General features: G+C 43.0%; 1 pseudogene; it reads right to left on the bottom strand.

The window, feature by feature from the left end:
* The window catches only part of LOC102847827, a 197924-nt pseudogene that overhangs the window by 14285 nt on the left and 168640 nt on the right, over window positions 1-14999 (bottom strand).

The following is a 14999-nucleotide window of genomic DNA, read 5'->3' as shown; positions in this document are numbered from 1 at the left end:
CAGGACAGAGCGGAGTTTAGGGCTGTTGTACACAGGGTCGCTATGAGTCGCAGGCGACTCGACGGCACATAACAACAACAACAACACATTATTAATGTATTCAATGTGTATGCTAAACAAGTAATTTGAGAGGAATGTGGCATCAAGATTGGAGGAAGACTCATCAACAACCTCCATTAGCAGATGACACAACCTTGTCTGCTCAAAATGAGGACTTAAAATGCGTGCTGCCATTTTTAAGATCAAGGACTACAGCCTTCAATATGGATTGTATCTCAACATCAAGAAAACATAGGTCCTCTCCATAGGACCAACCGTTAACATCATGACAGACGGAGAAAGGACTGAAGCGGTCAATGATTTCATCTTGCTGGGATCCATAATCAACACCTTTAGTTCTCAGCAGTCAGGATATCAGGAGACATATTGCATCTGAGTAAGTCTACTGTTAGAGACTTCTCCAACATACTGAAGAGAAGTTACGTCAGTTTGAAGATGAAGGTACACCTGACTCAGATCCTGGTCTTCTCAATCACCTGCTACACATAGCAGGAAGCAAGATAGTGAATGAGGATGACAGTAGAATAAATGATGCCTCTGAACTGTGACGCTGGAGAAGAGGACTGAATAGGCTACCAAAAGAACAAACACTATGTCTTACACATCTTGGAGAAAGTGCAGCCAGAGTGCTCTTTGGAGGAAAAGAAGATGACGCTTTGTCTCACACTTTTGAGATGTAGCTAGGTGAGGCTACTGGGAAGGACACCATGCTTGGAAAGATGGAGGTCAGTGGAGGAGAGGAAGATCTCCAATGAGACGGACTGGTAAAATTCTGTAGTAATGGGCTCAAGTGAGTCAGAGAGGAGAAGAAGGGCCCAGGACAGGATAGGGTTTAGGTCTGTCGTTCACAGAGTCACTCTGAGTTGTACGTGACAGCACCTAACAACTGTCTTATGTTGACACTAACAGAAGCCATGTTCTCACCACTGCTTCTTGAAAGCACAGCACAAAATTCCCTTCAAGCCTTTACAGAGGTAATTAAAAAAAAAAATTCAAAGGAGATCTTAGTGTTGCCTGGCAATTTTTTGTACGGTATCATACACTGAACACTTCCAATTTACCCTTCTTTTATGTCTACGTTCAATTTTTGCTGCTGAAACATGCTCTATTTCCGACATAGCAAAAACACAATAACAAAGCTATAAACAAAAAAACCCTCCAAATTAAAACAATAAAAAAGAAAATGCTCCAAAAGTGATCCTTTAATTCATGCAAAGCTTTTTCTCTCCTTTTTATAGCCAAACTGTTAACAGTGGGGTTGTAGACAGGCAAGCCTCATTTCTTTACCATTCACTCCACTCTCTGTTCTTCTCCCTGGTCATCACACCACTGGTCCTGTCTTGTGAAGGTCCTCAGTGTCCTCCAAGATGCAAATCCAAGAAGACTTTTTCGAAGTGTGCCTCCTCTAATCAAAATGAGCACCGCCAAAACTGCCGACTGCCGTTTCCTTTGACTTACCCTTTTTACTTTGGGCTTCTATGACATCCTAGCTTTCTCCTCAATTCTTGGCTACTTCATGGAGCTCTGGTGGCGCTGTCCATAGGGACTGCGCTACCAACTCAAAGGCCAAACCCCTCTGATGATTTTAACACCGCAGGAGATTAGCAATCTCCTCCCATGCTCTTGGTGGCCCAATGGAGGAAGTCAGCTATGTTTTGGTTCTGACTAGACAACAATTGGGTTTTTATTTTTGCAGATCACTGTATCTGGACATGCACCACCAAGAGCTCCTTGAAACTCAGCTTAAGGGTTCTTTTTTACTGTACTTTCTTCTTAGGTCACTCCCATGGTTTCACTTTACCATAAATGTAAACCAACCATCATCTGAAATGTAAATCCTCCACCAATGGCCTTGTTGTTTGCTGTTGTTGTCATTATGTGCCGTTGAGTAGCCTGTGACTCACAGCGACCCTATGTACAACAACCCTAAACCCTGCTCTATCCTGTGCCAATCTTATTGTCTCTGACACAGTTATGCCCATTACCCCAGTGACGAAATCAAACCATCTCATCGAGGGTCTTCCTCTCCTGCTCTGTCCCGCCACCCTCTTAAGCATGATGTCCCTCTCCAAGGACTGATCCCGCCTTGCAATATGTCCAAAATATGTCAGACAGAGCTTCAGAATCCTTGCCTCCAAGGAGCAGCCTGGCTTCACCCTCTCCAGGAGGAACTTGTCTATTCTCCTAGCAGTCCATGGTGTATTCAAAACTCTTCTCCAGCACCACAGCTCAAAAGCCTACTTGACATCTTCTCTTGAATGTCCCCAAGAACTATACATAAAATATGGTCAAAACAGAGCTCGTGGTCTCTCCTCTCCTATCTTTCTGTTACAGGCTTGGTCTTCTCATGAGGCTCTCGTGTTCCTACATACAGAATTTTCCTTTCCTGACTGTTCCAGAGTCCATTCTGTTGCTTTTACCTTCTATCCTCCATTCTAAGAGTTTTATCAAACCATCACCTCCAGTGTTATCACCCTAAGTCAAGCTACCATTAACATCCATTTTCAAGCTGCCTTCTTCCTCACAGTCCCTTTCAATCCTCTGTCTACAAAGTGGCTGTGGCTTAAACACAGCTTAAAAAACTTAGCAGCATTTCACTGCTCTTGGTGTTGTTGTTTTATTGTTGTGTACCATCAAGTTTTGGAAGCAGGAGTGGCATCCATTTCCTAAACAACATGCCTCTGGAAACTATGAACTTTTGAGAAACGACAATAGGTATAGAAAGGCTTCATGTCTTTTGTTCATAGGGTCATTATGAGTCATGCTCAACTCAATGGCAATCAGCAACTGGCTGGCTCACAGCTGACCCTCCAACAGGTTTACAGAGGCAATAAATCACATGGGAGTTGACTGTTCATCTTTCTCCCATGAAGCAGGTGATGGATTTGAACTCTGTGTCTTTGAGTTGACAGCACAATTCTTTACCACTATGCCACCAGAACACCCTTTATTCAACTGCTCTTGGGATGAACATAAAATGTCCCAACCTGGGCTTGTATGATAAACATTTCCAGCTTTCTTGAACATTATTTTTCTTTTTCCCTCTGTCTGAAGTATGCTAACCCAGTATCTTGGCAAAAGGCCATAATCTAGTTCATTCCTAACCTGCCTCCAGACCTGAGTATATAACAAAGGTCCTATTTTAGGAAGACTTCTTCTGGTTCTAATATTTTAGGTCAGAGTCTTCTATTAACTGTATTTGTAACATCAGCTTTCTTTCACTAACTGCATTGCAAGTTTGGCATTTCTGGTTAATCTGTACAGTTACTGATTAAAAGCCCTTTCCAATGGAAAGTCTCCCCTACTAAACTTCAGAATAGAATGAAATATGCATGGCTCCCTGAATGTCTAATATTGTGCCTGACACATAATGGACTCTGATTCAATGTTTATTCAATTAGTAGCTAAATACCAACTTTTCACCTCAATACTAATCTTCTCCCATAAAATATATAACCTCTGAACACCCCCCTAGAGGGCCAGCCATGAGTCAGCTTCGACTAGATGATACTGGCAACAACAACAACTATTTGCAGTCTTTTTACCAGAATAACACTGAAGATTTTCTAGCACTTAAGTTATTAAAATTGATCATTTGTCAAAAGCTGAAACCTTAATTCTGTAACTCAAACTACCAGTTTTCTCAAAAGTCATGGTAATCTTGCAAAAATTCTTTGCAAATTCCTCAACTAAGAGTATTTTGTTCATGTTACTAGGAGAAGCTCTTCTTTGGAAAAGCACATTATGTTTAGAAAGGTGAAGAGTCAACGAAAAAGAGGAAGACCCTCAAACAAGCTGGCCTGACACAGTTGACTGCAGTAGTGGGCTGAAGTGTATCAGAGACGAAGACGGCACAGGACAGCAGAGGCTGCAGGTCTGTTGTTCGGAGGATGGCCGTGACTCGATGGCACATCACCACCGTCTCTCTCATTGTAAGTTTTTCTTAACTAGAAACCTCGACAGTCTCCTTTGTTATTTAAGAAGGAACTATTAAAAAGCTGACTCTAAGATCTGAGCATATGGGAGTTTTCTGAGAGAGATCATGAGTTAAGATACAACTACGCTACTACTGTCTGTAGGCTTTTGCTCTTGAGTTACTCTAATCTCCTAACCCCTACTCAGGTTAAGGCCAGAATGCCAACATTCTGGGAACTGATTGGTAGAATGCAAGTAGAGATATCTTGGTATCAAATAACACTTAACCTAAGAATTTATTATCTTTGTTTTCAAATACGCTAACTTCAGCTCCATCTGTGTTTGGCACCCTGCAATCCAGAGACTCTCTGCTGTACTCTCTCCAGATAATAAGCCCACATGTGTAGTGAGAATCAACGCAGAAATAGTAGGTTTGGGTTGGCTTTTCTCTTTTTTCCTCTGAGGTTGATAAGCATTAGTCTCTTTCTTTGCTGCATGACGGGGAATTTGGGATTAGAATTGTTCCTTAAACCTATCTGCAATCAATTCTTCTGGGCTTAGTTTCACTTTACCTTCTCATCGGCATCACCAGTTCCTGGCTCCCAAGGGGAATCTGCCTGGTTAAGGGAGAGGAGTCCTGCTTTCCTTTATCCCTCACTGTTTAACTCAGCCCCATCATGTCTGTCTACATTACTACTAGTTTTTCTGCTTCCCAGCTTTTCAAACTCTGCAGCTTTGGCTGCCTCTACCTTTTGGCTTATTCTTATGACCAATTCCTTAGCTGTCAAATTAGTGAGGTCAGCATGTACGAGGGGTCAATCTGCCACCTTTAACCAAAAGTCTGTATTAAACTACTGTACAGCAACATTCCTTTACAGGGTACCCATCACACTGTGTTTGTTGTTGTTTGGTGCTATCTTTGCCTTTTGGACATAGAGATGAGAAAGACTTGGTCCCTATCCTCATAGGATGAGGATGTGGATGTGAAAATGAGTGGGGATGGGGGGAGGAAACTGTAACACAGTGTGAAAAAACAAGGACTGATAGTAGTGCTTTGTGCCATCAAATTTGAGCTGACTCTCCAGTAGGTTTTCAAAAGCTATAAATTGCATGAGGGGAAGTGACTGCCCAACTTTCTCACATGGAGCAGCTGCTTGATTCAAACCACCTGTCTTTGGGTTGGCAGCACAACTTCCTACCACTCAGCCACCAGAGTGCTCTCCCTTGAGGATAAGGACCAAGATTTCTCCTATCTCTGTCCCAAGATCACGTCACAGTATGTGGCTCACAGTGAATGCCTAAGAGATGCCTAGGGGAACAGATAGAGGCTGGGAAAAGTTAAAGAGAACCAGCCAAAGAGAGGAAGACCTTCAACCAGACAGACTGACACAGTGACTTCAACAATGGCCTTGATCGTAGCAGCGTGAGGATGGCACGGGATAGGATACTATAAAGTCATGGTTGACGTGATGGCACTTAACACAATGGTCACACTTAGGTCCACACATAGAGCACAGTCTTGCCTCTCTGCCTCTGAAGGATTCTCTACACTTTAGTCATGCCCTTCTAATCTACTTGCTTTCTTTACTGCAGAATATGACGGAACACAGGACATAAGGAACACTGGCTCAAACCCTGGGGGATCCCAATGCTTCCAACTAGAATAAAACATCTGCTAGTCAGGACCTTTGACTTACAAAATAGAGTTTTATGACACAGAATGCAACAGAGCAAGAAGTAAAACCCAGCACATGCTCAAGTTTGACTCCCTGCTCCGCTGTGACAGCAGTACCAAATCCTAACTGTGTGAACTGGAGCAAGCAACCTAACTTCTCTGTGCCTCAGTTTTTCACATGTGAAAAATGGATATAACTATTAAATCTACACTCAACATGAAGGATGGATCCCCACCGCAACTACAACAATGAGCATAAGCACAACAGGGGAATGTGAGTACAGATAGGGACTGGCCAGGCCTTCACTCCTCTCTACAAAAGATTAGCACAACCTGAACCAGTATGATCAGCACCCAACATCACCCTTACAGTTATGTTACATGGATGAGAACCGTACCTGATCCACAATAAGTGTGTAAGTATAACCTTCACCTGTTCTAGGTGCAGCTATGAATATTCTTTTTAAGCTGAAGAATAACTCTGTGCAGGGAATTTCCAGAGTAAAAAAAAATTATATTCTTTCACTTCTTTGCATCCCAAGGCTAAGAGCCCAGGTAGAAGCAGTGTAGGTCAAGGCTTAACCCTCACCTTGACCTATCCAACCAGTGGGTTAAGATTTCAAATGAATCACAACTCTCATTCTCCCTGGATCAGGAAGGAAGGGAAGGCAAGAGGACTGAGTATCTGATTTCTTTAAATGAAACTTAAGAATAAGCTTGGCTAAAGTTAGAAAGATGAACAGGACAATGTCTACAGATGTCTCCTGACTCCTGAGTTATAAGGTCTGTGAAATGGGGATAGAAAAGGGTCCTATTGGAGGTAAGGATTTTGAAGCTCTGTCCGACATGCTTTGTTCATGTTGCAAGGAGTGACCAGTCCCTGGAGAAGGGCATCATGCATGGAAAGGCAGAGGGACAGCGCTAGAGAGGAAGAACCTGGACGAGATGGATTGACCTAGTGACTGGACTAATGGTGTAGGTGTGTCAGAGAAAATTATATTGGCTCAAGATAGAGCAGGAGTCATATCTGTAGTACAGAGGGCTGCTATAAGTCGCAGTCAACTGGATGACACATAACAACAACAACAACATGGAATTTCTATGTTCAGCTTTTTGAGGAAACACCAAACTGCCTCACAGTGTAGTTGTGCAATTTTGCAATCCCACTAACAAACAGTCTATGAGAGTTCCTCTCTCTCCACTTCCTCTCCAGTATTTATTGCTTGCTGTCCTGGTAAACTTTGCCACTGCTACTGGGGTAAGCTGATATCTCACTGCGGCTTTCATTTTTATCTTTTTCCTTGCCAGTGCCACATTATTCTTACATAGTCCGGCTTCTCAGATTATTTGCTCAGAAAGGATACAACCTGGATGCATTTATTTCCCTTACTTCAAACCATACCATATTCCCTTGTTTGCCTCAAACAACTATTTGTTGACTTATGTACAGGTTCTGCATCAACACAATTAAGTGTTCTGGAATGTAAGTAAAACTCTTTTTTGGTATTCTTTGCTTTTAACTAAGATTCATCTGGTATAAACATAATGTTTTATGTTCTAATCTCCTTCTGAATCATACTTTCATTTCTGAAATTTCCCTGTAAATATACTGCTCCAGAAAGATTTTAATTTACATGTGATATTAATGACAGTGCTTGATTGATAATGTTTACATTAAAAAAAAAAGAAAGAAAGAAAAGGGTCTGTATTTATTGTTTCCTAGGATGTTCTGATGAGGACAATCACACAGAAATTTTGAGGTGTTGTAAAAAAAGAGGTGCCATGAGTGAACGATATTAATAGCATTCTGGGCTATGGAGAACAACTCTTTTCACACTCATTCTGTGTTCGCAATACCTATCACTCCCCCAGAATAACTAGAGCTATTTTTACATTAGCATTGCATTGTAAGCTCACTGTTACTAGGTCAGCCACTACCTCTCTCGTCAATCTCAGACTTGCTGCTTTCCAACTTAAATCTCTCACTTTTATATTGTTAGATATCTACCAGAGACACAAATGACTTTAATTTATTTCTGGGTCCTTCTGAAATTCAGGCTAATCTGATCATCAGAGCAATCATGACTTGTACGGCCAGCATAACTTTTCACATATGTTGTTAACTACAATGAAAACCCTAAGCAAGTAAAGTTCCAGAATAAGACTTTTCCTGTATCCTGTTGGCCACAGAGTACTGGCTTAACCATTAGTTAAATATATGCGCGAGTTTTTAGTTACTCTCAACTTCACAGAAAACATATACTATGGATGTTTATTGCTGCTGTTGATGGGTGCCGTTGAGTCAAGTACAACTCATAGCGAACGTATGAACAACAGATTTGAACCCTGTCCTATCTTGTGCCATCTTCACACTTCCTGACACTCTAGAGCCCGCCGTGGCAGTTGCCATGCCAATCCACTTGTTCAAGGGTCTTCCTCTCCTTTACCAACCTTCCACACTTCCAAGCATCATATCCTCTCCAAGGAATAATCCTTCGTAGCAACATGCCCAAAGTACGTGCGGCAAAGCCTCATGATTCTTGCCTCCAAAGAACACTCTGGCTGCACGCTCTCCAAAAGGTTTGTTCTTCTGGTTGTCCACAGGACGTTCAGCGCTCTTCTCTGACACTGCAGCTCAAAGGCATCAATTTTTCCTTCTGTCATCCTTATTCACTGTCTAGTTTCCAGATGCACAGCAAGTGATTGGAAAGACCATGGTCACAATTCTTCATTTCCTACTGTACATACATTTTATGTTACTTGACTTTGAAGTTCCTTCTGTTATAAGGTGAGATCCTGGCCTTTTGGTTTTCTTTGCCCAACAGTATGTGGTAGAAGTAAAGATGTACCAGTTGTAGGGCTAGTAGTCAAGATGCTTTGCGTAATTCTCCTCGCTCTCTTGGGATCTCTGTCAAGTTTTCACGGAGGAATGATGGAACTACCGCAAGACGGAAGACTGTGTGGACCCAAGCAAGTCAGTCCCACTGCCCTGGGGTGATGAAGAGCCCAGAAAGATCCTCAAAGCTGCATTACCCAAGCTGCTGCTGACACCTATGGGAGGGCCCACTAAGCCCATGCTATATTACCAACCTGCAGAACAAATTAAATACTCAGTGGTCGTTTTAAGCCATCAAGTTCTGAGATGGTTTGTTAGAAAGCACCACCGCAGTTATAGTCAGCTTACACACCAAAAGAAGTGGGGACTTCAATAAGTAAGCTTTTCTTCTGGACACTATGCTTCCCTCTGCCTTTTGAAGAATACCCTAGAATTGAGGAAAGCAATTCTATATTCTCTCACATACGATATTTAACCCGTGTTTGAGAGTTTTCTTAAAGAGTGGTTTTTTGTGATACACATTGGCAGGGTTAATAAAAAACCTAGAAGTCACTGCTGAAGAGCACTAACAATAGGCCAAGGAGCAAACTCTTACGAGCTTCAGGTGTGTATCGATTCCTTGAACCGTCACAGTTTTTTTCACTGCCATCAGTGGGACCCTCCATCAAGTTTCTGAGACCGCACATCACTGTGAGCGAAGACTGCCTATCTTTCTTCCGTGGAACATCTGGTTGATCTGAGCCACTGTCTTGCGGTCAGCACATCATACAACATAACAGCACATCATATACTGTGCTAAGGCACTGGGGCTCCTTAGGGATTGGTGTTGTGTACTGCCAAGTCAGAACCGACTCAGAGCTGACCCTCTGGTGGGTTTTCAGAGGCAGTTAACGGCATGGGAGGAGATTGCCCATCCTTCTCCTGCAGAGCAGCTGGAGGATTCACACCATGCGCCTTCGGGACTGCAGTGCTGCTTCTTATCACCGCAGCTCCCTTAGGGATTACTACCCTCTGTTTTCCAAATGAGGAAACGGAAGCTCAGTGAGGTTACAGACTCTCCATGTTCTTAGAGCTGTTAAACAATGGAGCTGGACACTGCTCTCGGATTCTGGGATTCTGACTCCCAAACCCATGCTATTAGTCACCTGGCATCTAGTCTGTCTCCTTGAAGGAAATCCAGGGAAGCACGTGTGTATGTGTACAGGCAGAGAATGGAGGGGAGTGCCGAGAAGGAGACAGTCTTACCGGAGCCAGAGGCAGAAGCGTAGTCATCGTCATCAATTGGATACACTCCTGAAGCATCTTCAATGGAGCTGTTGTCAAGGTACATGTCTTTATCAGACGTTAGCTCTGCTCTCTGTAAAAGAAGGACATTGATTTCAGAATAAGAGATTAAGAACCATGCTTATGTAGTTTACGGTTGAGGTCTGCAGCACAGTGACTCATCTTCCCTTCTCCTCTGTTCCTCTTAAGTCCACATTTCCGGCCCTTCCCTTTCTTGGGATGTTTTGATAGTGTGAATTAAGTCAAGGGCTGACCACAGACTAAAGCCCCTGAAGGGAGCTTATAGTTTACTGGGAGCTTAACCCAGTAAGATGAAGACAGTTTGAAGACATAGCGCCTGTCATGGGCTTATTTTGTTATATCCCACTAAACCTGTCTTCATTTCAATCCCCCAAATGCTAGCAACAAGCCAAGTCAGGTATTCTCTCTGTCATATAGTCACTGTGAGAATCCCTGACTGGAAATGTTACAAAACATTCAAGTGATTTAAGCATTTCCTCGAAGTGGGGGGATGGAGGGAGGGAGAAATTCCCCCTGCTATCCTGAAGCACAGAGTCACCATAAAACCTTCCTTAAGACAAAAATTATATAAAGCAAATACATAATTGCTATTAATTCACATGTGAGCATTTTTATTTTATACTGGTTTGCATGCAAAATTCATGGCCATTCTGTTTCATTCATGCGTATTGTGTTTTTCATACATTCTTTCATTCTCAGTGAGTTTCATATGATCATTCATATACACTGTGTTTTAGAAAACCAATGACTATTAATCTATGCCTACTATTACCCCGGACATGGGAACATTTTTGAGCCTTCTTATACTCAAAACTAACCAACCCAATTATACCAGTAGCACATCAAACTAGAGTCACAGTAACATATAGTGTTGAGAGACATGGTTAAAAGCCACCGTCACTTGTTGCTGAGTTCATTCCCAGGGAAGGGGCTGGCGATTTTGTTCTTTGGGGTTTACAATGCTGAGGGGTGGGGGTTCGAAATTCTGCAGGGCACTTGATGTTGTTTCAACAAATGCTCCACACTCGTTTTGCTTTTTGTCTTTTCTCATAAAAGTGAATATACTCTTTGGATTTTATTCAGTAAATTAAAACAGGTACAAATATACAAATTTCATGGCATAAAAAGTGAAGTGGCATAAAATGAGCTTTTCCAACAAGGTGGAGACCTGGCCATGCAAAGATGCTGTGGTGCGTGAGAGTCGCTGGGTGGCACCGAGTGTTGCATTTGACAACTAACCACACTGTTGGCGGTTTAAAACCAGGGTTTTCAACCTTTTCTCAAGTGCTTCAGTCATGGCCAATGGAAGCAAAGTCAATGCATGTGATGTACTGCAAACAAATCTCAAATGTGGTATTTTAACAGGGAGACCCACTCAAAAATGATGGCTGACCCTGTTGCCCTGTGTTGACCACCATCTTTGAGTTGGTCATCACTGCCTGTGTCTTTCTCAGGTCAAAACCCACCAAGCAAAGAAAATGGTTGTGAGCCAGCACATATACTGCCCTGATTTCCACTGGCCATGACTGAACTGCTTCTTCCTGATATGAAGTCCTGGAACAAACACACTTGCTAGAAAGGCTTAGCAGCCTGCCCTGCAACAAGACGGCCTTGAAAATCCTAACGGAGACGTTCTACTCTGGAACATCCTCGGCCACCATGAGTCAGAACTGATGCAACAGAAACTGGCTTGGTTTTTTTTATGGTGTTGAGGCATTAAATAATCAACCAAAAATTCATCAAAGCCCCCAAACGCTTCACAGGCCTAATCTTGCTCAGAGCTTTATCACTTACAGATGAAAATCCCCCCATTGTCTGGGCATTCCAGAACTTTCTGTCACAGCCCACATCTAAGCTGACACCAGGTGTAGCACCCTGCATGGAGCAGTACAGCGAAAGCCCAGTGTGAAACAGTTTCTGGAGCTCACCGGTTTAGCATAGCCACAATGACAGGTATAGCTTAACCACAGGAGTGCATTCTTACTGTATTACTGGCACTTGATAATGGCAAATCACATGCTTAATATAGACAGGGATCATGAACTAAGTATACTGGTCCCACAGCTTCTTAGCTATTCAGTGCAAGAGTTTTAGTATTAAAATTCAACCTAATCCTGCCAAAGAGAGTTAACTCACACGAACTGCAGGCAGAGTCGAGGTAAAATATCATAAAACATGGCTTTAGAAAATTGATATTTTTATCACTAGAATCATATGAAGCGCCCCCAAACAAATACAGCAAAATGCCAGTTTTGGAAGTATAGTCATTTAAAAACAAGCTGCATTCAATATCGCTGTTCTTTTTTTTTTTTATAAACCCTCCAAGTTGAATGTTGGTTCCTAGAAGGCATTAAGAAAAATATTTTCATTACTAAATTGGCTTTCATTAAAATAAGACTTTCTGTTCCAACAGGCACTGGGATCCTTCTAGGAGGACAAGCAGATTCAGCCCTAACAGTACCACTTTATTCTCTCAAGTTTCATAGGCAGGCTAAGAGGCTGAAGTATTTTAAACCCGATCCCATACCACCCTCCCAACTTCACTGCCAGCTGACAAGAAAGCCTGGGAACCCATTCTGGGTAAGCGATCACGCTGGCAGGCACTGGGGGCGCAGACCTGAGGGGTTGGCTTTCCAGCGGCCTGCTTTCCAGGCATCAAGTAACAACTCTGAGCGTAGTACCCTGGAATTTTCTGCCAAAAGGGCCAGAGCTTAACTCTGAAATCTGAGGCAGTGCTGCGTGACGCCCGTGTTCCAGGGCCCTCATCATTCCGGGCCCAAATGTCCAAAGCTCCTGAACCACATCAGGGTTTCTGTGTTCCACTGCTCTACAATCAACCTCTTTGCGGAGGCTGTTGAGTCAGTTCTGACTCATGCAACGCCACGTTTGCCCAGCAGAAATGTGCTTCGTAAGGTTTTCAAGGGCTGTGTCTTTTCAGAGGCACGTTTGTGGTAGAAGTCAGTAGAGAATGGTGCTACTAAAGCAGAGACTTCCTCCCTGACAGTTCAAATCCCCCAGCGGCTCTGCATTCTCCATCTGTGCGATTTACAACCTTGGAAACCCAAGGAAAGGTCAGCCAGGAGTTGGCATTTGAGATTTTGATGCCCTTTCAAAAGTAGATTGGCAGGTCTTTATTCTGAGGCACTTCTGGGTGGGTTCAAATGGTCAACCTTCCAGGTAACAGGCAAGGGCTTGACTGTCTGCACCACCCAAGGACTGCATATGATCAACCCAAATAACTCTCCTGTAAACTCAGACCCTTGGAGGACAAACGTGGTTCTCATCCGTCTTTAATTTCCTCTTCCTTTCCTCATCCGTCAAAACTGCCTGGTATATAGCAGGTGTTCAGTTATCACTGCTTGAGCTGAACAGCATCAGAAGGCAGTAGGGTCTGTATTCCCACCCAAGAGCTAAGAGCACTGAAATGTCCCACTAACTTCACCTGAAAGACTCTGGCTTCCATTCTCAATTACATCTATTACAAAAACAATTTGCCTTCTCCAGCCTTTCTGTAGCCCTGATCATGGATTTCATAGAATAGCAACTGTTTTAGGACATGAACTTCCACCATTCCGTTCCATTGTTTTATGTGTATTTTTCTTGCCCTTCAGCAGAATACAACTCCTCAAGGTAGGTCTTGAATGGATTCCCCACTTTGCTTCACAATTTCCTGGCATGCTGGGAGGGATTCAATTTAGCATTCGCTAAACTAAAATTACTTAAACAAAGTGGTCTTTAACTCACGTTTCAGAGCCAACACATGTCACTCAAGGCCACCAGAATCCCTACAATTCCTATATTTTATCATCTGTCCAAAACTTTCTATACTGTGCTTTGTATCTGCTTAAGTTACCCAGAATCTTAAACATACGTAAAAAGATTCGTTTTACATATTAAAATGCTCTTCTTCTTTCCTTAACGCTGGATGACTTCCATTTTCCTCTTGGCACTGTCAAAGAAGTTTGATGAGACAAGAGTAGCACTGAGATATTTAATCCCTATGTGTAAATTGAATTTCTATTCATTAGATGATCTGGTCGTCCAGACAGACTTATCTCTCACAGTAACTGGCAGACAGACCAAAAATTGTCTCCTGGGATATCCGACCACCTCACAGTTCCACATCTCCATACTGGGCAGTCTGACAATGAACTGAATGCCCCAGATAACCAACTCCGTAGGAAGATGTTGTCAGGCCTATACACCGAGGAGTTTGGGTAGAGGTCTGTAAAAGTCTACACAAGCTGGCTTGCCCTCAGTCACGTGGAGTCTGTGGGGTTCCAGACCAGATCCAGGGCCAACAGAGTATTAAAATGTGCTAGAGGATGGCTAAGGGCGTTCTGGCGGCTTAATGGTAAGGCACTGTGCTACCATCCCTAAGGCACATAGATCGAATCCACTGCAGTTCTTCTATGAAAGAAGGGGGGCAATCTCCTCCTGTGTTGATTTATAGCCCCTGAAAACCTGCTGAAGGGTTAGCTATGAGCTGGTTCTGAATGGAAGGCACATTACAACAAGAGAAGATGGCTAAAAGTATGTGTTTCTCTGCCATCCAATGTGTTGCCACTCTGATTTTAGGAGCATCTAGTACACTGGACCCACCTGCGGGTTTGTCCCTACTGTGGCCTGTGTGTTGTTATTATGCTCAAAGCTACAGAACTTCTATTTCAAAACCAGCAGTCACCTACGGTCAACAGGTTTCACTTGAGCTTTGGAGAGACAAGGAAAAAAGGCCTGGAGATCTATTTTAAAAAATTAGCCAACGAGACCCTGAGGGATCATAACAGAATCACGTCGAATAAAAAAGCTAGAAGAGGAGTTCCCTAGATTCAAAGGCAACAGTGAACTAAAACATGGTGGTCATGAGGATGGCAGGAGGCTAGGCACCTTACCATTCTGTTGTACACAAGGTCACTATGAGTCAGAGCTATCTTGGTGACAATGAGCACCACCAAATCCACTGGAGAAATTACCAGGTCCTTCTGGCATCCAGTTCACTCTACAGCATACACTGCTCTGAGTGTTTCCCATGGTCGTCCCCTTAAAAAAGGTTAAGAACAAAAGCATATTTCCAAATAAAATCAAACTCCTTCCCTTCAGGGTATATTCACAGTAGTGGAATTGCTGGGTCAAATGGTATCTCTATTTGCAACTTTTTGAGAAAGCGCCATACTGCTTTCCACAGGGGTTGCACCATTTTACACTCCC

This window comes from Elephantulus edwardii, unplaced genomic scaffold (genome assembly GCF_000299155.1).
Source record: "Elephantulus edwardii isolate Elephantulus edwardi_28Jun2011 unplaced genomic scaffold, EleEdw1.0 scaffold00282, whole genome shotgun sequence".
NCBI classification, from domain to species: domain Eukaryota; kingdom Metazoa; phylum Chordata; class Mammalia; order Macroscelidea; family Macroscelididae; genus Elephantulus; species Elephantulus edwardii.
The sequence above is the reverse complement of the archived record's forward strand: the minus strand, read 5'-3'. Positions and strand labels throughout refer to the sequence as shown.